At 45.8% G+C, this 24,988-nt stretch overlaps 1 protein-coding gene across 1 annotated transcript in view; it reads left to right on the forward strand.

The window, feature by feature from the left end:
• Positions 1-24,988, forward strand: part of gabbr2 (gamma-aminobutyric acid (GABA) B receptor, 2) — a 1,455,116-nt gene that overhangs the window by 825,309 nt on the left and 604,819 nt on the right. The window lies entirely within an intron of this gene.

The following is a 24,988-nucleotide window of genomic DNA, read 5'->3' on the forward strand; positions in this document are numbered from 1 at the left end:
GCCTCAGAATTCAAAAACAGAATATACATTTCACTACCTGAGTCGTGCAATTGAATTTCCAACAAATGTCTTTCCAACTTAAAATGACAATGGTATTATCCTTGGTTATCTATCACAGCATCCTATGAGTGAAATAATCCTCACACCTTCCCATTTCTGAAGGCATCATTGTCATTCCCAAGATCATGCTGAATAATTTCTGAAAGATAAACTTGTCAATATTCTGAAAGGATCTTAAATTCCTCAATAAAATCTCTCACTATCTCATCCACCCCCCACTCTCAGTGCAAATAAACTGTAGTTAAAGCACAGGAAGGAGAGGGTTGTAGTTAAATTCAGTAGTATGTTTTTTGGATGCTATGAGGCCCATTGGCATCCAAAATAGTGTCTGCCTTATGTGCATCCTTGATGGGAAGCACAGTGGATGTCATAATTTCAAGGGGGTTAGTATGCAAAGCTAATGTCTGTTGGCAGCGTGCCATCACCACCATTTCAGAGCTCCATGCTTCAGCCTATGCCCTCTCTTAAACCCCCACAGCTAAACAATTAGTCAAAGGACACCACACCACCCCCTCCTCCACCAGTACTATTTAAAGGGACCATGATTAGTTGGTGGTTTATTTCTTCTTGCTATTGCCAGAATTCTACACATTTTTGGAGTTTTCTATGGTCGGTGAAAGTTTCAATAGCCTACACAGAGTGGTTTGGCAGGTGTTGGAATATGTTTTTGCTGCCTTAACGGCTTGTGTAGAGATCAGTTTCTCCCTGACATGGTTGCATTTGCAAACTTTCATCGTGACATTGCGCATGTCTGGGAGAATTCACTGAGCCTGCACAGAGCAGGTCAAGCTGCTGAAAAAGATGGAGGAAAGCAGAAACGTGCAATTCTTCTCCCAGAACTTCAATGACAATCAATTCTTAAGATGTCTACCTTTCACCAAAGCGGTTGTCTCTGTAATCTGCCACCTGTGGTAGCTACAACTGAAACTTCACAGCTGGGCAAGGCCTGTATTACCTGTGGCTATCAAGGTGATGGGCTCTGAACTTGTGTGCGCCTGACTGCCAGAGGTTTAAGCAACCTTCCTTGGTTTGCTGCTGTTATGATCCTAGAGGAGGCTAGTACATTTAAAATAAAATCCAACCTTACAGTTATTAATTGAAAGAATGAAGCCACATGATTCCACGGTATAAAACAGAAGAGATTTTACTCTACAAGAGCCAAAGCAAATCCTTAGGTAAGAATCAATGTAAGTTAAACATGAATTAACAAGCAAATTGTGGTTGACTAGAAACGATAAATAACATAAAATGGCAGATGCAACAGGTCTTACCAATTGGCTCTGCTGTCTACTCAGCTAATACATCATCAATCTCAGTCACAAAGTCCTTCAAATCTCTACCTTCTTATGAAGAATTTAAGCATCTCTTCTTCTCAGATATAACTTGATCCTCTACCGATTACAGTACACAGCCAACCCTAGTTCCATGGGTACAGTTTCCCCCAAATAGGCCTACATCGTGAGCTATAGGTCTGATAGGGTGGAGAGGCAGAATTTCTTCCTCGAGGTGGGCCGTAAATAATCTGTTGCCACAGCAGCGGAGTTGTCAGCGGAAGAAGCTGTTGATGGAATTTGAGTGATTGCCGACAGGGAAGGCAGTGAGTCAACAGCGTTAAATGAGAGGAATGTTTTAGGAGCATGGGGGGGAAGGCCTGCCGGTTATTGGCTCACCAGCTGAGGCAGCAGAAGGCCTCTCGGGAGATAATTCAGGTTAAGGACTCGGGTGGAGGGCTGGCATCTGCTCTAGAGAGGATCAAAGGGTGTTTGCAGCCTTTAACCAGGGGGTTATACTAGTCTGAGCCTCCAGGGAGGGATTCGCCAATGGTACAGTTTTTGGATGGGTTGGCCTTTCCCGTGATGGAAAGGGAAAGACCGCAGGAATTGGAGGCATCGCTGGGGCAGGAGGAAATTGCGAACTGTATTCATGCAATGCAGCGGGGGAAGGCACCAGGCCCAGATGGATTCTCTGTGGAATTCTAGAAACAGCTTGCTACATATGGTGTATGGTGCTACATATGTTGGATATTTTTAATGATTCCTTGTTCCAGGGGGTGTTGCTGGCCACACTGGTGCAGGCTTCAATCTCTTTGATCCTGAAAAAGGACGAAGATCCTTCGGAGTGTGAGTCGTGTAGGCCTATGTTGAAAGCGAATGCAAGCTGTTGGCTAAGGTGATGGCTAACCATTTGAAGTCATGCCTGCTGGGGGTAATTTCTGAGGAGCAGGCTGGTTTTGTTAAGGGTCGGCAGTTGTTTGCCAGAATCAGGAGACTTTTGAATGTGGTGCTGTCACCTCTGCAGGGGTTAAGTCAGAGGTGGCTGTCTTCATGGACGTGGAGAAAGCATGTGACTGGGTCGAGAGCGGGTACCTTTTTGAAATTATGGGGCAGATTGGTTTTGGGCCTAAATTCATACCTTGCATTAGGCCCCGCTGCGAGTGTCTGAAACAATGCCCTGAGTTCTGGCTACTTTTGGTTGAAAGGGGGTCTTAGGCAGGGGTGTCCACTTTCCCCATTGATGTTCGCTTTGGCAATTGAGCTGTTGGCACGCAGGTCTTTTACCTGTTGGAAGGGAATAGAGAGGGGAAGTAGGGAGCATAGAGTCTCCTTGTATGCAGACGATCTGTTCTTGTATGACACAGATCCTCTCTCCAGTGTGGGGAAGATACTGGAGGTGCTTGAGAAGTTTGGTTCCTTCTTGGGGTATAGATCAAACTTGTACAAGAGAGAGTCTTTCCAGTGAATTCTTGGGCGAGGGGAGCTGATTTGGGGAGACTACTGTTTCATCTGGCCAGGAATAGTTTGAGATATCTGCGAGTATGGGTAGCTCATGATTGGCTGCGCTCCATAAGTTGAACAGGACCAGTTTGGTGGATGGGGTGAGGGTGAATTTGAAGAGATGGGATTCCCTCCTGCTGTCGCTGGTGGGTAGGGTTCAGATGGTAAAAATTAACATTCTCCCGAGGTTTTCTTGATGTTCCAGTGTCACCCAGTCTTTCTCCCAAAATCTTTTTTTAATAGGGTCAACAATCTGATTTCAACCTTTGTTTGGTGGATAGAACCATCCAGGTTCAAAGGGCTTTTTTGCAAAGGAACAGACAGTCAGGGGAAGGCGGGGGGGTGGGGGGGGGGGGCGGGGGGGTATTGCGCTGCCTGATTTGATGTGTTATTACTGGGCGGCAAATATTGAGAAAGTTCGGGGTGGTTTATAAATCCGGGTTCGATATGGGGATGGTCATAGGTTCTTGTGTAGGTTCAAGTTTGAGGGCACTGGTTACGGCTCCTCTTCCACTATTACTAGGTATGTTCTCTTCGAGGCCAGTGGTAGTATCCTCTCTGAAGATCTGGAATTAATTCAGACAACACTTTAAGTTAGGATCTATGTTGTCACTTGCACCAGTCTGCGGGAACCATAGGTTTGTGTCGACAGGGATGGATTCAATGTTTTGGACAAGGTGGGGGTAGAGAGGTTAAGAGATTTGTTGCCGAGGGTAGGTTTGCTGAGCTAGAAAAGTTGGTGGAGAGGTTCCAACTCCTGAGAGGGAATGCATTTGGATATTGGTAGGTGCTGGACTTTGTGCAGAAGGGACTTTCTTTTTTTCTGAGGTTACCAGCGCCTTCACTTATGGATAAAGTTCTATCTCTTGACGACATAGGGGAGGGAAGGATTTCTGACATCTATGGGCAGATGCTAGCGATAGAGAAGGCTTCACTGGAGGAAGTAAAAGGGAAATTGGAGGACGAGCTGGGTTTGGCTTTGGAGGGGGGGTGAGGTTCTGCATTGGGTTAACTTCACCTCCTCCTGTGCAATGTTAAGTTTAATACAATTTAAAGTGGTGTATAGGGCGCACTTGACCAAGGCCCGTATGAATGGGTTCTTCCCGGGAGTGGAGGATAGATGTGAACAGTTTTCTAGAGGGCTAGCCAACAAATCATACATATTTTGGCTTTGTCCCAAGCTGGTTAAGTTCTGGGCCTATTTTTTTGAAACAGTGTCGGAGATTTTGGGGGTTAGATTGGAACCGTGCCTGATGGTGACTATCTTTGGTGTGTCGGACTCGCCGGTGCTGCAGGAAGGGAAGAAGGCAGGTGTCCTGTACTTCACCTCTCTAATAGCCCGGAGGCGAGTCCTGCTGGGGTGGAGGTCCTCGGTGCCGCCCAAGGCTTCAGCTTGGTTGGAAGATTTGTTGGAGTTCCTGCATCTGGAGAAAATTAAGTAGATCATAAGGGGAGCGGAGGAGCGATTTTATTCTAGGTGGCTGCCATTAATCACCTTTTATAAGGGGCTGGTTATCATCTAAAAATGGTTAGGAGGGGGGGTTTGTGGCGTGGTGTGGGGGGACTAGGGAAGAGGATTTTTGTTAAATGTGGCTTGTGGGCAATATATTTGTTAAAATGTATAAATTTGTTGGCATATTTTGTATGTTATTGTCTTAAATAAAATTATATATTTTTTTTATATGGCCTGTATCTCCACAACATGCTAAACACTACTCATGGTGGCTTGGATGGCGTAGATCCATCGATGTTATCTTCAAGTAGAAGAACCAGCTGCAGCAATTGTATATTTGTCTCCCTGCACTACACCACTGGATTTATCATCTATTGAACTCTGATGGCTCTGTCTCATTTTAGATAATTTCAACAAGTTTGGGTTCCAATCTCAGATTCAGTCTTAGTTTCCTTGACAACTGGAAAGGTCAGTCCCCTTTCTCAGCTTTCCTTTTCCAGTTTCCCTTTCAATTAGGGCCTGTCTCCTGATGTTTTTCAAAAGTCCTATTTAAACCTTCTGCAACAACTGAACATTGAAAACCGAGCTATTTTATCTACCATTCGAAATCCTCAACAATTACATTGTTTACTTCAATTCAGCTTGTCACTGTTAGGAGAGGGCTTTAGTTTAACCACTAGACGTCAAAATTCCATGAAGCTTCTTTAATGTTCACTGATGGGTAATTTCAGTGAAGGTCAGACATTTAACGGTCCTCATGGTATTTGTTCCGAGCCCATGTTTCATCTCCTTTCGTAAGATGGAATCCCACATAAATATAGGCCAACCAGCACTGCAACACAACATTCCATCTTGGCCACAAGACTTTTAAGCACCTCAAGAAGCTGGGGAAAATCACCCAGCAAGGCAAATTGCGTCTTTCTTAAAATATATTCTGAAACTTCCACAATTGTCCCTTATTTTATGAAAAATATAAAAACCTTGCCTTAATTTTGTATATTTTTTTCACCGACAATATTTGTTTGACTCCTTGAAGATTTAAAATTGCGAAATATCACAGAATGCCAGACATATTAGTTGGACTTTGATTTTTTTTGGGGGGACGGGGTGGGTGTTGCTACATTTTCATAGAATCACTACAATGCAGAAGAAGGCCATTTGATCCATTGAGTGTGCAACGACCCTTTTAAAGAGTACCCTATCTAGACCCATGCCCCTTCCCCATAACCAAGTAACCCCACCTAACTGTTTGAACACTAAGACGCAATTTAGCATGGCTAATCCACCTCACCCGAAACCAGAGCACCCGGAGGAAACCCACACAGACATGGGGAGAAAGTGCAAACTCCACACGGACAAGTCACCCAAGGTCGGAATCAAACCTGGGTCCCTGGTGCTGTGAGGCAACAGTGCTAACCACTGCATTACCGTGCCACCCAAATGCAATAGAGACCTCACTATTCGTTGCATTCGGGATTGGTTCTGGCATTTTAAGGATATTAGAGTTTGTTCCATGAAGAGGCTGTTGGTATTTAATGAGATTAGTGTCCTGGGTAGACTCATTCTAATGATTATGTCAGATTTCCACCCTATGGTGCTCCTCTGCAGTATTTTTCATTCTTTCTCTCTCTTCTTTTTCCTGTCTCTGTTTGTTGTTTCCACTTCTCTCTTCGCCAACAGAGATGTTAGTAATTATTTATCACTAATTTAGAGATGATAATCCATTGATAATGAGATGTTTGTTTGATGTGAAACTTGAATAAATAAAATAACCCAAATTAGCAACACTGCCTGTTTCTCTCACCCCCTTATGTTTCTCAACTTAAATTTTTTTAATAGAGAATATATATAATTCAAACACAGGCCGAAGTTTTTCACACACATTCTATTTTTTAAATATTCTCAATATAAGTTTTAACTGAATAAACGTTGTCCTCCATCTTTTCTCATTGGGAGCGATTTAAAGGAAATAAAATGTCCCATGTTGGATGCGTTTAGTCGGGTGTTTCCCAATGCTTTCAATGGCGAGGACGACACCGCTATTAAAGGGGACTCGGCTTCATTTGTGGCCCTCGGTGAGGAAGGCCCCGACGAGGCCACATTTAGTCCAATTTATCATAATCCCAGAGATGGCACAACAATCTTCAGCACCCCCCCCCTCCCCCCGTGGCTTCTGGAGCCCCCTCAATGCCTGGGATTACCACTGATGCAATCCTCGAGCCCCCCGCACCCAACCTCATAAGGGCAGGGCACCCCGGGCCAAATTCCCAGCACGAGCAAATAGCCACTTAGGCACCTTGGTAATGCCAGGTGGAACTGCCAGGGTTCTAGACTGGCATTGCCACAGGGCCCAGGTGGCATCAGGGGTGCCAGGATACACCCTGCCCAAAACCCGATTACCTAGGGGCCCTAGTTCAGCTGGGAAACAACCCCCCTCCAAGTGCCGGTGGAAACCAGTACTAAGCAACGCTTCCCCGGGGTCTAGGAGATGCAGGGGTTAGATCTCGTGCCTGAGGTAACTCCAATGACAGCATATGCAATTGAGGCTGACTGCACACTTGAATAATCAAATTTAGGTCCCACCCATTGTGGGCGGGATCCAGATAGCAACATCTCGTGAGATTCTGTTAGATTTCACGAGGAGTAGCAAGCCGGGTAAATCTCGCGAGATATCTCTCTCAAGATATACTGGACACATCGTGTCCCAACTCAGGTGCTCAGTAATTTTAATCCATAAATTTGGTGTCCTTGGGCGCAGTAATTTTACTTGCAACCCTCCACCGCAGTCCTTGCATGAACAAGAAGTGACTCCAGTGTCACAAGCCTCCACAGAGAGCTTGTGGACAGCCTCTACAATAGAAGCAACGCAAGACTCCAATGCGCAGTCCTTGCAGGAACAAGACCATGAGGGTCTAGCAACCTCCTCTGACTAACTAGCGGCAGACAATGCAAGTCTGCCATGCTCACGTAAACAGCAAGAAGTCTATACCAGTCCACCACGCTCCACTGCACAGCAGGACGACCATGCCGGTCTATCATGCTACAATGAAGGGCACAGCGTTGATGACTGTTCAAGTCCAAATGAAGACAAGCCAAAGGAATCGCCTCTTCCAAGCCCGAAGAAAAAAGGATTATGTGCTGACCTTCAGGATCGTTCTAGTCGAAGAGATATTAATAATGCTGCACAGTCACAGAAGGATGCTGAGGACTTGCTAAAGAAATTGCTTGTATATCTAACTTGCAAGGAGCAGACTGAAAATTGCCATTGCTTTAGTACGGATCGAAAAAATGGACAAGACATTGATCCTCATTTAATGGAAATAACACAACCTGAATCATATCTACAGCAGGGACAACTGTCTCCCTTCAACACAAAACCGCAAAGTCCCAACTACAGAGACCAGCAGTTAGTCAGTAATGACTCTTCAACCCCTGATGGGAATATTAATCGCATTGAACCTCTGCACACTCCACTGATAAATGAGCAGAACATTGGAGCAAGAATCCTGAGGACACCGACATCGAGTAGCCAGATAAAGCACTTAAAACCCGCAGCAGTTTCAAGTGAACCAATTGTGCTTTCCAGTAATGGTGAAGATGCACATAAGGTCGACCCGATTACCCATTGTAACACATTAACTCCAGAGATTAAGCATTTATGTCTGGGGAGTAGAATGTGGGCAATTGAGAACAGTAAAAGAGAGACTGTGACTGTGCCAGTCCCAGCAAAATCAGAGCCAGAGTCTATGAAGGCATGTACATCAGAAAAGGATGCATATGAAGTAACTGAGAAGAAAATTGAAATGGACTGTTCTTTGCAAACTAGTACAATGATGAAAGAAACATTGGATCTAACATTTGATGCCCTACATATGGGAGAAATTGAGGGAAATGAACAAGGTTCTGTAATGTCTGGGGGAAGATTTAAAATTCCAAAGAAGAAAAGCCCAAATGAAGGACAACGGCAAGGCAATGACAGTCCATCCACATTGTTTGCACCACCAGATGAAAACTCTGACAATTTACCCAACCCTAGTGAACAGCAAGCAGCTACTGAGGATCTACACACGGTATGTGAAACGAGTGACGACAGCATCCCACTTCCCATGCAAAAGGTGCAAAGTGACAGACCTCAGCTAGTGCGTACAGAGGCACTCGACGATCACTGTGAGACCACTGGTGACTCCGGTGACACCACACTACTTCCACCCTCAATTGCTCGAACCTGTCCACTAGTCAATGCACTCCTGCATGTTCCGACTCCAGACGTGCAGCTTCAAGAAATCTCAGCTGACTCCAGTGAACCTGCTAAGACTCCGGACGGGGAGCATCAACAAAAAATAGACCAGACTCCAGATGGGGAGCAACCAAACGGCGACTCTGATTCACGTAACCCAGACTTTACTCCAGACAGGCAGTGTCGCAACATCAGTGATGGCACGCTCAGGGTGACAGCAGATGCCACAACGACAGGAGATGGATCACGTGACAATTACACTGGGTCAGCAATAACAAGCAGCAGCTACAGTCCAAGAGGAATACACCAATTTTCACCACAGCTATGTCCACACATTTGTTCCACACTAACAGTGCGGCCAATGGCAGCTCATGCTGGACAAACCCAGTATTCAAGCCTGCAGCAGCCAGCAGTCTATGCAGCATATTCTCAAACAGGCCAGCACTACGGATTGCCCACTAATGGAATCAAGACCGAAGGAGGACTACCGCCAGCGCAATCTGCACTACAGACTGGATGCCTTAATTACTGCCCAGGATTTGCTGCACCACAGCCTGGCCAGACAGTATATTCCTATCAGATGCAAGGTTCTAGTGTCACACCATCACCAGACATTGATGCGAGCAGCAATTCTGTCTCCAAATCGACATGCTTCAACGCTTCTCAGCAGAATCACCCTTCCAGCACAGCATGTGGCCAGAACCAGTATGCACAGTCTCATCCGACTTCAACATCTGGCACATCCATGACCCCGAATGATACTGTTGATGGTACCTCTTCAATGTCCATGACCTATCAACTACAAGATGCCATCCGACAGCACCACAAATATAAAAAGAAAAAAAGAAAAAGACTCCAAAGCGGACAGCGCAGTGATTCGACCGCTTCTTGGTTCCTGTTGATGGCGTTCATAACCAAGAGAGACATTTGACCATGATGATTGATGGTTTATGGACTCACATGAATGATTTGGACGTATTGTTTAATCACCGTTCCCATGACTTGTATATACCTTACCTTCTCTACCTGTTCTTTGCAGTTTTTCTTAAAGTGTACAGAAAATATGAACATATAAAAAGGGGAGGATGTGGTGATGTGCATCACTGTAAATACATGTAAGCTAGACAGACACTAGAGGGAGCACCAGAAACATCACACACACACACTCGACCAATGGACATTCACGATACACAAGGAGGTGACACGACCACAGGGGGGCATTACACCAACCCATACATAAAGGACACCGCACACGTGATCAGCCCCCTTCGGCCAGTGGAGACAGTCAGTGAGGAGAGGCACAGGGTTGATTCATTATCACACCCAGCACGTGGAAGACAGCAGCTGGTCAGTCAGTTTAGGTAGCTACAATAGGATTAGCAGTAGTGTCGAACTCAAGTTATAAAAGTGTACATAGTGTAAATAAATGAGTTGAAGTTATTTACACGTCTCGACCTTCATTGACAAATGCAACACAAGGAAGCCGCTTATGTTACAAAGGAAACATAACAAAACAGCATCCAGTCTCAGAAGCTGGTTTAATGGTGCTACAGTCATTCCAATCAGGGGTGTGTTTTCTGCAACTTTCACTACTCATGCGAAATTTGGCCAATGGTATATTTTATCCTGTTCAGTATTTTCTGAAAAATTGCGAACACATCCTAAAAAAACAAAAATAAATACTTAAAAGTAAGACTCTAAACATTGCCACCAGGGGAATTATTATTCGGAGGAATGCCAGGTAATTGAATTTTACAAAGCCAAGATGTGTAAAGAGAAAATTAAAATAAAACTTAACAAGTCACCAGGTTGAATTCACGTAACAGAAAACGACACTCCCACTGCACCACCTTCACTGCCTCTAAAGATTTCAACGAAAGGGGTTTTGCTGGTACCTTCAGATATAAATGCTGTCTCCACAAGCAGGGGCCATTATCTTATTTCACAGTAACTTCATTGCAGTGTTAATGTAAGCCTACTTGTGACAATAATAAATATTATTATTATTGCCCTAAGCAGAGCATACTATCAAAATTCAATCTACTTTTCACTGCTCAATACAAACAACTGTAGGCACATAGGAACAGGACTGTATCATTTAGCCGATCAAATATTTTCCACCATTCATTGAGATCATGGCTGATCTGTGACGTAATTCCACAGACATGAATATGCCTCACTTGCCTCACGTTGGATTAATAAAAATATACTAATCTCAAATTTAAAATGATCAATTAGTGTACTGTCAATTGCCATTCGTGGAGAAGCATTCCAAACTTCTACCACCCTTTCATGAGCAAAAATGTCACCTAATTTCACTCGAAATGATCTAGCTCAAATGTTTTGACAATTCCCCTAGTCCTAGATTACCCAATCAGCTGAAATAGTTTCTCCCGATGTACCCTATCTGTTCCCCTTAATATTATGGAAACTACACTCAAAGCACCCGTTAACGTTCAAAATTCCAGGGGATAAAATCCTAGTTTCCGTGCTCTCTCCTCGCAACATGATCCTTGGAATCATTCTAGTAGATCGATGCTGCACTCCCTCCAAGGCCAACATATTCTTCCAAAATGTGGTGCCTACATTTCACAATATCTCACAATACTCCAGACGTGGCCTAACCAGGGCTTTGTATAGCTACCTAGTCCTCAAGGTATAAAGGCCAGCATTGAATCAGCCTTTTTAGTTATTTTCTGTAGCTCTCATGACACTAATGGTCTATTAAAATGGACCACAAAATATTTTTGTGCCTTTGCTTTTTCTAGCTTTGCGTCATTTATAAGATACTCTGTTCTGTCATTTTTATGTCCAAAGTAGACAATTCGCCAACATTGCAATAAATTTGCTTCAATCTTATACTTTTATTTAGGGTACAATTTAACAAAAAAAAGTCCCATTTTGGGCGTGAGTAGTGGGGTGTTTCTCAGAGGGCATCCTCGGGCCCATCCCAGCACAGGCAACCTGGCAACTGGGCTCATTGGATGCCCAGGTGGCAGTGCCAGGCTGGCAGGGGCAAGGTGCCTATTTGCTATCGGGCATGCCAAGGTACCACTTCCCTGAGCCCAGCCATCGGGAGCCTCCAATCGACTAGAAGACCACCCCCCCCCCCCCAAGTGCCATTATGCCTCGTCCACATTGATGGAAACCAGCGCTGATTGACACCACACCGAGGTCTCCCAGGTGCAGGCATTCAATCCTAGGCTTTGGGTTACTCCAGCATAGACTTATTAAGTGAAGCTAACTGCTCACTTAAATATCCAAATCTGGATCCCGTCCAGTGAGAGCGAGATCAAATCGCGAAGTCTCGCAAGATTTAACGGCCTTTATGACTGAGTCAGGTATAACGAGACTGTTCATTCTGCCGCTTAGTCTATTAACATATCTTTGTAATATGACTCTTCCATTCATATTGATTTGTTATGTTGTAGGTGTAACATAAGCGGCTTCCTTGTGGTGCACTTGACAAAGGAACGTTCAGACGTGGAGATAACTTCAACATGTTCATTAAACTATTTACACTTCTATTACTCGGGTTCGACACTACTGCTAATCCTACTATAGCTACCCAGACTGACTAACCAGTTGCTGCAATCCACGTGGTGGGTGTAATATTGAATCAACCCTGTGTCTGTACTCACTGACTGTCTCCACTGGAAAGAGGCAGATCATGTGTGTGGTGTCCTTTATATATGGGTTGGCGTAATGCCCCCCTGTGGTCGTGTCACCTCTGTGAGTATCGTGAATGTCCATTGGTCGTCTCCTATCTAACTGATCTATTGGCTGAGTGGGTATGTGATGTTTCTGGTGCTCTCTCGAGTTTCTAGTTAGCCTACATGCATTTACATTGATGCACATTACCACATCCCCCCCTTCTTTATATGTTCATATTTTCTGTACACTTTAAGAAAATTGAACAAAGAACAGGTAGATAAGGTAAGATATATACAAGTCATGGGAACAGTGATCAAACAATAAGTCCAAATCATTTGTGTGAGTCCATAAACCACCAATCATCATGGTCAAATGTCTCTCTTGGTTATGAACGCCATCAACATCCCTGTGCCACAGGAACCAAGAAGTAGTCAAATCACTTCTCTGTCTGATTTGGAGTCCCTTTCTTTTTTCGATGTTTGTGATAGTGGTGTCGGATGGCACCTTGTAGCTGATAAGGTGTTGACGTTGAAGAGATACCATCAACAGTATCATTCGAGGTCATGGATGTGCCATATGTTGAAGGTGAATAAGACTGTACATATTGGTTCTGGCCACATGCTGTGCTGGAAGGGTGATCCTGCTGAGAACCGTTGAAGCTTGTCGAATTGGAAACAGAATTGCTGCTCACATAAATACCTGGTGATGGTGTGAAACTAGAACCTTGCATCTGATAGGAATATGCCATCTGGCCAGGCTGGGGTGCAGCAAATCCTGGGCTGTAACTAAGGCATCCAGTCTGTTGTGCAGATTGCGCTGGCGGTAGTCGTCCTTCGGTGTTGATTCCATTAGTGGGCAATCCGTAGTGCTGGCCTGTTTGAGAATATGCTGCATAGACTGCTGGCTGCTGCATGGCTGAATACTAGGTTTGTCCAGCATGAGCTGTCATTGGCTGCACTGCTGGTGTGGAAAAAATGTGTGGATATAGCTGTGGTGAATACTGGTGTATTCCTTTTGGACTGTAGCCGCTGCTTGTTATTACTGACCCAGTGTAATTGTTAAGTGATCCGTCTCCTGTCGTTGTGGCATCTGCTGTCACACTGAGCGTGCCATCACTGAGGTTGCGGCATTCCCTGTCTGGAATAATGTCCGGCTTACGTGAATCAGAGTCGGCGTTTGGTTGCTCCCCATCTGGAGTCTGGTCGGTTTTAACTGAGTCAGTGTTGGTTTGTTGATGCTCCCCGTCTGGAGTCGGAACATGCAGGAATGCATTGACTTGTGGAGAGGATTGAGCGAATGAGGGTGGAAGTATCGTGGTGTCACCGGAGTCACCAGTGGTCTCACAGTGATCGTCGAGTGCCTCTGTACACACTAGCTGAGGTCTGTCACTTTGCACATCTTGCATGGGAAGTGGGATGCTGTCGTCACTCGTCTCACATACCGTGGGTAGATCCTCAGTAGCTGCTTGTTGTTCACTTGGGTTGGGTAAATTGTCAGAGTCTTCATCTGGTGGTGCAAGCAATGTGGGTGGACTGAATACTGAATTCATTGTCTTGCTGTTGTCCTTCATATGGGCTTGGACTGTCATTGTCGCTTTGTTCTTCACTGTAGCATGATAGACCGTCATGGTCATCCTGCTGTGCACTGGAGTGTGGTAGACTGTCATAGTCTTCTTGCTGTTTACTTGAGCATGGCAGAATTTCATCGTCTGCCGCTAGTTGGTCAGAGGAGGTAGCTAGACCCTCATGGTCTTGTTCATGCAGGGACTGCCCGTCGGAGTCTTGCGTTGCTTCTATCGTGGAGGCTGTCCACGAGCTTACTGCGGAGGCTTGTGACACTGGAGTCACGTCTTGTGTGTGCAAGGACTGCGCTCTGGCGTCTTGCATGTCTTCTTTCGTAGAGTCGGGAACCCTGAGCGGTTCATGGACCACGCTCTGTGTGGCAGCAGGCCGCTCTCTGTGGGCGTGTACTGCTCTCTGTTTCTTAATGTCAGGCTGCAGCATCATCCTGCACTCACGAGTTGGGATGTCATATCTGCTGGGCTGAAGATCCTCAAATCCGAAGAACGAATCCGCGTCTGCATCTGATTCAGTACGGGGGTCGCCAATGTGCAACACGTCTAGTTGCCGTTCGGATTTGGTACTGGGGTAGCCTACCAAGGTGAAAGGTTCGTCCAAGTCGTAGTCTTCTAGGACTATATCATCACTGTTTGCGCGGAGCTGGCATTGGGCTCCCGAGGTCCAGAGAAAATGTGAAGGTCGGTATCGAAGTATTCAAGGTCGGAATCATCGGTTTGTGTGTAGGTAACTGCTTGTTGCAGGGTTCTTCGGAGGTTAATTTTATTTCCTGGTTCAATTTGAGGCATTGTGCTGTCATTCCAGGTGAAGGAAGGTTGTTTTACAGCTTTAAAATATTTTTTTTGTTGATTTGGGACGTTTCCCCTTTAAATGGGCATGGTCCAGGGCCTCTGACATCATGATGCATGTGACGTAGTGCGTAGGAAGTGACTGCGCATGCGCAGATTGCTGTTCCTGTACTGATGGCCGTTTTCGCAATCGCGCATGCGCGGCTTCTCGCGCATGCACAAACGGACCTTCCCGTTCTGCGCGCTTCTCGCACAACTGCGCAAGTGCAGTCCCTTTAGAAAGATGGCCACCGACCAAAATCGTTCTCTGCTCCGGGATCTCGGCCTCAAGGTGAGTACTGGCGCTTTTCTTACCTTTTCTTGCTGGTTGGAGTGTGTTTTTCTCACAGTATTTGCCGAATTTGTCCAGGACTGCCTGGAAGTCGCTCCTGTTTTGCCCCTTGGAGAACTTGAATTTTTAAAAGATTTCTTCTGCTCTGGCACCGGCGATGGTGAGGAGAAGCTCTGTTTTGTCAGGATTGGCCACTTCTTCTAGTTCAGCTGCCACCAGGACGATTTCAAACTTTTGCCGGAATCCCCGCCAGTTTTTGCGGAGATTGCCGTGGCACTGGAGCTGCTGCGGAACCCGGATCTCAAACATCTTGCCTGAGTATCGTTGCTGGTTGTCACTGTACGCTGAGGTATGGGTGTATGAATTGAAACAGTTCATTCCTGGTACCATGATTTGTTATGTTGTAGGTGTAACATAAGCGGCTTCCTTGTGGTGCACTTGACAAAGGAAGGTTCAGACGTGGAGATAACTTCAACACGTTTATTAAACTATTTACACTTCTATTACTCGGGTTCGACACTACTGCTAATCCTACTATAGCTACCCAGACTGACTAACCAGTTGCTGCAATCCACGTGGTGGGTCTAATATTGAATCAACCCTGTGTCTGTACTCGCTGACTGTCTCCACTGGAAAGAGGCAGATTATGTGTGTGGTGTCCTTTATATATATATATGGGTTGGTGTAATGCCCCCCCTGTGGTCGTGTCACCTCTGTGAGTATTATGAATGTCCATTGGTCGTCTCCTATCTAACTGATCTATTGGCTGAATGTTTGTGTGTGATGTTTCTGGTGCTCCCTCTAGTGGCTAGTTAGCCTACATGCATTTACATTGATGCACATCACCACACATATTACTTACAAAGCCTTCAATCTTTGTGGCATCAGAAAACGTGGGCATGTGGTCAATTGTATTCAAGGGGATGCAGATGTTATTGATTAAAAACTTCCAGAAAGCATTTTATAAAGTCTAAAGTGTGGTCAAACAGTAAGAACTACTAAATGGCAGTATGAAAAGAAACCAGCAAGTGATATCAAAATCAGCATTAAAAAGGTTTACAGTTATGTTTGGTAAAAGAGGGCAAGCCCCTTGAAAGCTAAAATGGTCATGTGATCAATGAAAATAAGGAAATAGTGGACACGGTGAATAATTTTTTTCCTCCGTATTTAAAGTAGAGGAAGAGGTCAACACACTTAAAATCCCAAAGAAACTAATCTTGAATCAGGGTCAGGGTCTCATCAAGATTAACATCAGCAAAATAACAGTAATGAAGAAAATAATGGCACGACAGAGTGACCAAATCAGCAGGACCGTATGATTTACATCCCAATATACGAAAGTAGATGCAAAGATTTTAGGAGCTGTAACTATAACCTCCCAAACTTTTCTCAATTCAGGAACTATTCCTTCCAATTGGAAAATTGCACATATCACTCTGTTATTTAAGAAAGTTGAGGGAGGTACGTCAGGGAATTACAGACTGGTGAGCCCAGCATCGATTGTCAGGAAATTACAACAGCTTCTGGGTGGAATTTTGCTGAGGGTTTCGGGACCACAATATTGGGAGGTTTCCAAACCACTCCATGTCATAGCACGATTGTCATTTGAATTTTATGGGAGGCAACCGTTTAGTTCACCATCAATTATGGATGCTGGGCATTTCTGTAAACGGGTCGCTGCAAGGGAGGAAGCTATCCTCACTGAGTGACTAATGAGAGCACTGAGCAAGAAGCAGCAGGAACACCCGGGAAATACTGGAGCAGTTATCCGCATCAGGAGAGCAGGTGAGACCTCCTGATGCCCGTGGTGATCAGGGACACCCGTCTTCAGGAAACCAATACCCAAAGCTGAGGCTGCAGGATAGTAAAGCAGCAGTCTTGACTTTTACTGACCGAAACATTTAATTACTTCGCTCACCCTTCCGCTGCGTGGCTGCCTCCTTGTTTTTATTGGGGTGCAAATATAAGATGGGGAATGGTGAGGGGGTTGGCAGCGTGGGGGATGCAGGAAAAATTGTTACTTCAGTTAGTGCTGCTAAGTGGTTCCTCAAATGGGTCGATTGCATTTCTGCTGCTGCCAGGCAGAAAGCCAGCAGAAATATCACAGTAGATGCCAACATGTCTGGCAAATGGCATACCATCTCTGGTGCATATTTGGTGACCGGCTACTTCCAAAGCTTGCTCCAGCTCTCCAAGAAAATCACCTGCTATAAATAAAGATAGGCATTGCGATCTAACGCAATTGCAACAGAGTCCCGTGTCAAACACGTTTAGCTGGGTGTTTACCAGCGCTCGCAGCACCAACAAAGAACACACTGTCGAACGGGACTTTGTTGCAATCTGGGGCCTCAGCGGACAATGCCCTGCCAAGACTACACTGAGTCCCGTTTCCTGCACTGAGGATCTCCGCTCGCCAGAACTCATCTGCGCAGGAGGAGATCAGGACGCTATTTTTAAATGGCGCCCTGATTTCTTGAACCCCCCAGAGCAATACCCAACACACACATAAGGATGTCCTCGGGGCCACTCTGTGCCCCACCTCATGCAGGCAGGGCACCCCCGGGCCAGATCCCCAGCATGGGCACAATGCCAGCAGTGCCCCGTCAGCCTGGCAGTGCCACCTGGGCATCACAGAAGTTCCAGATTTGCAGTGCCAAGGTTACACCAGCAGTGGCAGGGTGCCACCCTGCCCAGAGGCAATCACCCAGGGGCCTCCAATCCACGGAAACTCCCTCCCCCCTCTCCCAGTGCCGTTCCACATGGTCCCCGTTTCTGGGGACAAGTACTGAAGAGCGCACGCCTAAGGTCTCCGAGGCGAAGGTGTTAGATCTAAAAGCCTTGGGTAGATCAGGAGAGGTGCATATTAGAGTGAGACTAGCTACTTACTCCAAATACCAATTTGCTGAATACTGTCCATATCGCAAAGCCTCACGAGATCCCATTAGATCTCACAAGGTGTTGCAAGCTGAGAAAATCCTGGAAGGGGCCTCTTCCGACATCTACCAGCCACGCTTGATGGAACCACAAAACTGGTGGAATATTTTGAACAGCCGACTAAATTAGTAGACAGGGAAATGTTATTTATATGGACTTCCAGAAGATATTTGATAAAATCCCCCATAAAAGACAGCTAGCTAAATTTGAAGCTTGTGGAATTCATTGAAGGCAAATTATCGACCTTGTTCGGAAATTGGTTGAGTGTCAGGAGTGGGGGTGGAGTAGGGATAATTGGCAGGTACTCTAATTGGTGGGATGTAACTAATGGTGTGCTATAACAATTGGGGTTGGTGCCTCAATATGGGAACAATGATCATTGGAAATGTACTCTCTGGTTACTCAATGGATGAAAGAAGCTGAGTTTTGAATCATTGTTTTATTTATGATGACCATTATACAACATTTCAATTGTACAATTTCTTCAACAAACAATATAAAAATGATAGTGAGCAAAATCTTCACATTTTCCTTGTCCTTTGAAGAATTTATGCAATTCCAGGGCTTTTGAAGGGCTCTTCTGCTTTCCTCAAGGTTCCTACACAATGCAGTAGGAGATGCAAACCTCAGCTGGCATCACGTTATGCACACAGCACATGAGGAGAATTTAAATAGTCAGAGGCAGCAGGCAAAAAATATTCCATGGCATTCTTTCACAGTGCCACAATTGCTGGTTCAATCATACCTCTAGCAGATGTCTGCTTATGGAAGGTCATAGGAACAGCTGAGTACCGGTTAGCAGAAATACAGACACCAACCTAAAGGTTGTTTGGTTGAAAGCACAGGGGGTTCCTCATTCTGAGAATCCACAAAGCAGTGTTTCCTCTCAAAAGAGCATTACCGTCAGAAATTTATGATTTGCAAAAAATATAATCCAATGAGTAAATCAAAAGAAACCCATGCATCACACAGTCGTACATGATTACACATATGTCACCAATCTGTTAAATATTTGCACCAATTTTGTTGAATAGTTTAATAAAACCTTTATGAAAGTTTTTAAAAATAAAGATTGCAGAAGAATCAATCCCCACCACCATGAATAACAGCAATAGTGATACACAGTTGCAATATTTAAAATTGTTAGAGGAGGGATTAATTTACCCAGGAGGTCATGGGAATGGAACCATTGTCCACTTTCTATACTCCCAGGCCCAACCACCTTCACCTGCTTCATTAATGGCCTTGGTTTCATCAGAAGGTCACTGGTGATTGCATAATGTTCAGTACCATTCAAGACTCTTTAGACACTGAAGCAGTCCATGTCCAAATGCAGCAAGACCTAGACAATATCCTGGCTTGGGCTGACAAGTAGCAAGTAATATTTGCGTCACACTTTTAATGGCATTATCATCACAGAGTCCCCCACTATCAACATCCTACGAGTTACCATTTACCAGAAACTGGACTAGCGATATAAACACTGTGTCTATAAGAGCAGGTCAGATGTTAGGAATCCTACGGTGAGTAACTCATATCCTGATTTCCCATCTACAAGACACAAGCCAGGCGTTTGATGGACTACTCTCCCTTTGCCTGGAAGAGTGCAATTCTAAAAACACTAAAGAAGCTTGACACCATCCAGGACAGAGCAGCCCATTTGATTGGCACCCCATCCACAAATATTCACTCCCTCTATCATCAACGAACAGTGACAGTAGTGTGTACCATCTACAAAGATGGACTGCCGGCACTCACCAAAGCTCCTGCGACAGCACCTTCCAAATTAAGAATTGGTACCGTCTAGATTAGGACAAGGGCAGCAGATACCTGGGAATACCATCACCAGGAAGTTTTCCTACAAACCACTCACCATCCTGACTTGGAAATATTTTATGTGGAGGCAGTGGCATAGTAATATTGTCACTGGACTCGTAATCCAGAGGCCCAGGGTAATGCTCTGGGGACCCGGATTCAAATCCCATCATAGCAGATGGTGACATTTGAATTCAATAAAAATCTGGAACTAAAAGTCTAATGACGACTTTTTGGGCACGATCTAACCAAATTGGAACAATGTCCCATGACGGGCTCTATTAGCCAGGTGCTTCTCCATGCGCTCAGCAACGAGAAACGCCACATTATCTATCGGGACTCTGTTTCAATTCGGGCCCTCAGCGGGAAAGCCCCGCCAAAGCCGCACTTAACCCCATTTCCTGCACTGATTAGCTCCGCTCGTCGGAACTCCTCAGTGCATGAAGAGATCAGGATACCTTTTTAAAATGGTGTCCTCATATCTCGATCACCTGACGTGACCCCCCACTAAAGCCCCAATTCACCTTTAAGGGGGTCCTCTGGGCCCTCCCACACCTCACACACTCAGGGCACCCCGGCCTGATCCCCACAATGGGAAAAATGCCAGCCTGGCAGTGCTCCTGCCATCTGGCAGTGATACCTGGGCACATTGGCAGTGCCAGGCTGGCACCCAGATGGCACTGCCATGGTTCCAGGCTGGCAATGCCAGGGTACCAGGCTGACAGTACCAAGGTGCCCAGATAGCACCAGCAGTGCAAGGATGCTACCCTGCCCAGAGGGCAAACACCTTGGGGCCTCCGATCCCCTGGGAGAACCCACAAGTGCCTTTCCGTCTGGTTCCCGGTTGTGAGAACCAGCACCAAACGGCACTTGCCTGAGGTTTCTGAGGCAAAGGGCGGGGGATTCTCCGGCCGCATCCATCCAGTGACGGAAGAATCCTGCCCCAAGTGAATGGCGTTCTACATTGTTTGCGGCTCACCCGTGGCGTTCTTGCGGTGGGTGGGGGCGGGAGAATCCAGCCCGAAGGGTTTGGACCCAGCGCCTCTGGCAGACGAGGGGAGAGCATATTAGAGTGAGACTAGCTCAATCTAATGTGCAGATTTGCAAAATGATGATTCTACCCACAATGGGTGGGATTCAGATCGCAACGTCTCGTGAGATCACGCTAGATCTCGTGAGGCATGGCGAGCTGGGTAGATTCCGGAAGAGGGATCTCCCGGTATCTAGCAGCTGCGTCGCCTTTCGGGCTCAACGTGGATGGTAGATCACGCTCATTATGAAGTCATTGTCAATGGTGGTCCATCTGGTTCACTAATGTTTTTCATGGGAGGAAATCTGCTGTCCCCACCTGGTCTGGCCTACATGTGACTCCAGACCTACAGAAATGTGATTGACACTTTACTGCCAGAAGATCATAGCCAGATTGGTAAAATTGTGTGAAATATAAAGTCTTTAAATGCACTGTGTATACTTTGATACAATTTTACCAATCTGGTCAAGATCTTCTGTGATGTTGGAGAAAGCATTTGTTCAGACTAGAAACACTGCTTACACTTACAGGTAGGTTGTAAAACCAGCCTATCCATTGTTGCTCTTTCTAGCTTTAGTCTATTTGCTCTGTTTAGGTCACCTTTGCTCATGAGTCGCCAGGTATCTTTATGATACCGCCACGTGGTTCAAGTTCAGGTTATGATTAATAACACAGCACACCGCTTAGTAAGGATTAAAACAACGGTCATTTATTATATACAACAAGCAATATTAATACCCTAATACTACTTTCTATATAACAAACCTATCACTACTGGCCAATACTTAACTTAGGAAGAGCCCACCAGGTCAGGGAAACAAATGGCTTGTCCAATCAAATCTGGCCCGCGGGATTCAAAAGGCTGCTACAGGTCGGTGGCTAGGTGTCTCTACCGGATAGCGATCGTTGGATTCAAACTTACGATACACGGTGGCTGGTCTTGCAAAGGTCTCGAGCAGGCGAAGATGAGAGAGAGAGATCTAAACTTGGACCTTCACTTTTATAGGGCCCAGGGGCTTCCCGCCTCCCGGGGCGGCCCTTGACCCTGAGTCCCAAGTGATTGGATTCTGTCCCCAATCTCTGGGGTCGATGTGTCCAATGGTGAGGCGATTCCTCGATCGGGGGGTGGTCGCTCACCTGTCTTTGTTTCGGCCACTGCAGGCGCCGACAGGTCTGGCCCGGTATTCAATTGCTAATATGTTGCAATTGTTCCTGGGGATAGCCGATTTAACTGTGGATGTCTGAGTAGATTAGGTGTAAACAGTCCTGAATGCAACTGCGGATACCTAGGTTGATGGGCTGTTGATAGCCCTGAGTATCGATCTGGGCTACGTTCCCAGAGCTGAAGCTGCAAACCTGTCTGCAGCTGCCTGCTTGTGTCTTCTTGGCTGCTTTTCCCAGCAGTTTTTCGGGTTAGCCATTTTAAACTGGGTTTTGGCCAGATTAATTGGAATGCAGCCATTTTACATGGCTACACCATGTCCAAAATACAATATGACAGATTTGATGAAAAGTGACACTTAAGTCATGGGTTTAACGATTCAGATTGCTGCCAATCCTCCCCAAATGGTCATGTGCTGATAGAATTCAGAATCCAAATTTCCTTGCTCAGCTGATTTGCATACTTACTGAAAGATTGCAAGTGCAGTGTTGAGGAAGGTGGAAGTGTACAATGCATGTCTGTGAAATGTAGAGTCATGGGAACATGGGAATGTAATTGCACGAGGTATCACTGAGGAGGCTTCTTATAAAATTAATTAGTTTATTGGAAACAGCAATGAGGTTTAATGACATAGACACAGAAGTATATCATACAGGTCTTTACTACTTGACTCCTGGATCTACACTGCCTGGGCCCCTGCTCCCAGGCCCCGTGCTTTTTTTCCCTTTGGATGGGCTTCACGTGCATAATAGCCCTGAGATGGATTATGTGGCCTGTTAAACATTGCCCCTTAAAGGGGACATGCTACCACAAGGAACAAAGAGCCTTTTGAAAGGCATCATAACAGTTAGCAGCTTTTACCATGCCTGAAAGTTCTGGGATTCAGAAGCGACAGCAAATATGAAACCAAAGAAAGCCAATGTGCAGACTGGAGGCTGTGGCTGCATTGGTACCATCACCTTGCTGGCTACATCATGCACGTTAGTGTCTGGCATCTTTACCGAAGGTGGTACAGCTCTGCTTCTGGCCCTTTGCTTCCCCACAGTTAAGTGCAACAACTTTTTAAAATGTGGTTGGTGACATCTTGGCAAATGCAGCCACTAGGGTTTTGCTAGCTAATGATCACTCTGGGTCTGGCACTCGTTCTGTCAGGCAGTGCCATGTAGAGAGTGACATCTGTGATTGGAAAGCTCCTGAAGAACTATCCAGCAGAACAGTTAGTCAGGCCATCCTATTTAGCTGTGCCATTGAACCTGCTGTCACAATCTACCTTCAAAGCTGGAATCTCAGCATTCACTAATTATCTGCCAATGCTAGATATGTTCACCTCTGACCACGGATACTGATGTGTGGGAACTGGCAACTTAGCGTAGAGTACTTCTCATATAGCTCAACACAGTAGTCCTTTACCTTTTACTCAGCACCTTAGTTTGCAGCATTCCCACTGGGAATTTGATATCTTTGATATGTTTTGGACAAGAACAAAAAAAAAAGGATGGGATGGGCACACAAACTTTGAGAATCTCAGTGTTAGGAGAAAACTAGTTGGAAATTCTGGCCAAAATAGTTTCAAAACTGCTGGATTATTGTGTTAACTTTCCTTTAAACTTTCCCCTTCTACTCATCAGTGCTGAGCAATCCGGAACATTCAGTGAATTAGTGTCCAGTGACATCAAGTCCAGTGTCAGTGGCATCAAGGGGCCCTAGTGAAATTGAAGTCAATGGAAAGCAGGGGGTGAGGGAGGGATGAACCCCTCCCATTGGATGCGTAAAATAATGTGGTAGTTGTGGTAATACCAGGCATTGCAGTACCTGAGAGGTGGATGCCTATTGGCTAGACCTAGGAGTCTACCATTGGCCAACGTACATAGCTCCGCCCTGAGAGGCGGAGTATAAGAACCAATGTTGTCCCAGCAGCCTTCACTTTCTGTATCGAAGCTGCTGGGTACAGTTCTAGCTGATCAAAGCCGATTAGTATGACTCTCCTTGTCTCTTGAGTAATTGATTGTGCATCAGTAGTGATGGTTGGAAAGCAATTATTCCAGCTGCAGGACATCACTATAGGAACTCCTCAGGTGCCCTATGTTTAACTATCTTCAACTGCTTCATCAATAACTTTACTTCATCAACAGGTCAGAATTGGGGAGGTTCGCGGATAATTGCACAATGTTCAGCACCATTCACAACTCCTCCGACACTGAAAGAGTCTGTATCCATGTCCAGCTAGACTGGGCACCATTCAAGCTTGGGCTGATGTGTGGCACAAATGTTATTTGACATTTATAGAATTTACAGTGCAGAAGGAGGCCATATAGCCCCTCAAGTCAGCACCGGCCCTTGAAAAGATCACCCTACTTAAGCCCATACCTCCACCCTATCCCCGTAACCCAGTAACGCCACCTAACCTTTTGGACAGTAAGGGGCAATTTAACATGGCCAATCCACCTAACCTGCACATCTGGACTTTGGGAGGAAACTCACGCAGACACGGGGAGGAAGGAATTGAACCCGGGTCCCTAGAGCTGTGAGGTAGCAGTGATAACCATGGTGCCACCGTGGCACACCAATTATGATTTAATTGCTGAATTCTCTGCCATTAACATCCTGGGGACTCACCGTTGACCAGAAGAAGGTCAGGGGCTGGGAATTCTGCAGTGAGTGACTCACCTCCTGACTCCCTAAAGCAGGCCTCTCCAACCTTTTCACTTGGTGGGGGAGGGTACATTTGCATATTTTTTATCACTAAAGGGGTTGATGAACAAATTTCAGAGAGAGAAGGTTTATCACAGAGAACAACAGACTGAATATCAAGACAACATTGAGGTTTTAACGAGCAGCAATCACGAGAAGGCAGGCTGGCACCCAGGTGACAAAGCTACCCTGCCCAGAGACCGACCACAAGGCGGCCTCCGATCATCTTGGAGACAACCCCCCCCCCACCCCTCCCCACCCCCAGGTACCATTCCACCTGGTCCTCGTTTGTGGAGATCAGTACTGATCAGCAACCAGCTGAGGTCTCCTTGGCAAGGCCGGTACATGTCTACATGTCTGGTGGCCTTTAGATCCAGCGAAGGCAGGGGTAAGTTAGCCTCTAAGCGGACTTCACTCTGCGAGACTGGCCTATTGTGGCTAAGGTGTAACGGCTGTTGGGAAGCCCGGGAGGTGCCTTTCCA

Source organism: Scyliorhinus torazame, chromosome 6 (genome assembly GCF_047496885.1).
Source record: "Scyliorhinus torazame isolate Kashiwa2021f chromosome 6, sScyTor2.1, whole genome shotgun sequence".
Taxonomy (NCBI): Eukaryota; Metazoa; Chordata; class Chondrichthyes; order Carcharhiniformes; family Scyliorhinidae; genus Scyliorhinus; species Scyliorhinus torazame.